Here is a 1,482-nt window from a genome sequence, read left to right on the forward strand (position 1 = left end):
TAAATGACAAACAAATTGTACAGTATTTGCCTCTTAATTAAAACAGTTATCTGGATACTTTTAAGCTGCACTGTCGTCACATTCTTTTAATTTTTGTTTTGATGCAGTTGTGACGTCATCAATCAACGTTATTTAAACCCTCTGACAAAAATCAATAATTTAACCTTATGATGAAAAAGGGAATGTTTTAATAATGATTATAACTCCAGAATGTTTTTCTGTGATTTTTTAAAAGTTTTTCTATTTATTTTTAAGAGCTGAAATCGTTCTTGAAATAGACATACTAATTAAAGAATCTTTGCTTTTTCTGAATTTTTATCACCAAAGTGTGAAGGGTTATCGTTCTTTGTACAAATATGCAAAAAAAAAAAAAAAATTAGAAAAAATAAAAATATGGCAGTTCTCTTTAATTTGTGAAAAGTTTTATTATACAATTACACTACTGGCTTTTTAAAGCCCCTATCCGTATGAAAATCCCCTGTCTTTCTCTAAAACCTCCAGCATTTTCACAGTAAGGTACGGTAAATTTACCGTATGCTACGGTATGCCATCTCTGTATATATAGTAAATCTCTGTATGCCACTGTATGTATCCCCAGCATGCCACAGTTACATACAGTAAGACCCGATACGCCTACAGTATTTCACTGTATGACTACTGTTCCTAAAGACAACGACGGTAAACCCCAGTATATGCCCCAGTACGCCCCTGTATTTGTTAATTGAAGCACAAAGAAGTTAATACACTCCCAGAGCACTGTACTGTTATCTAAGATGTGGGATTATCAATCAAGTTCATTTAGCTATTTACCTGAGAAATTTCGTAACAAATTACAAACACAAAAGTTATATTTTTTTTATTTGTTTAAAGACTTATTGAGTTCTGTCATAACTCCGAAAAATTAATAAATCATTGCTTCAAGAAATAATTATCTATCAATTTTTGAAATTTATTGTTTATCTATTCTTTAAATTGATTTATTTGTTGATTAATGTATTATTTATTTATTCTGCGAACACCTATTCAATCCATAAAATACTTACAATAAATTTGTAATTTTTTTTAACCCCCCCCCCCCCCCAAAAAAAAAAAAACAAAAAAACACGGCCGGGGTAATGCTGCATTTTGGAAAATTGTAGTTTTTAAAATTAATTCATTTTCTTCGAAAAAATAAATCAAATTAATTAATGACATAAAATTAATCATTTTAAAAACAAATCAATCTATTTCTTGACAAATGCAGAGCTGCATAGTAGACACGGCAGAAAATAAACAAGGTGAAGTGGTATGTGAAAATTATATAAAATAAATGACTTTAAAAATACAAAAGTAATAAATGAACTAATAAATTAATCTTATTTATTTATTCTGTTTAAAAATTAATCAACAAATACATAAATAAACGAAATTAATAATTTAATTCTTTTTGTAACTGACAAGACAACAAAGTAATCAATTATATAACCCCCCAACCCCCCCCCC

Source organism: Saccostrea cucullata, unplaced genomic scaffold (genome assembly GCF_032062105.1).
Source record: "Saccostrea cucullata isolate Sc308-1 unplaced genomic scaffold, CSIRO_AGI_Scuc_v1 ctg4197, whole genome shotgun sequence".
Taxonomy (NCBI): Eukaryota; Metazoa; Mollusca; class Bivalvia; order Ostreida; family Ostreidae; genus Saccostrea; species Saccostrea cuccullata.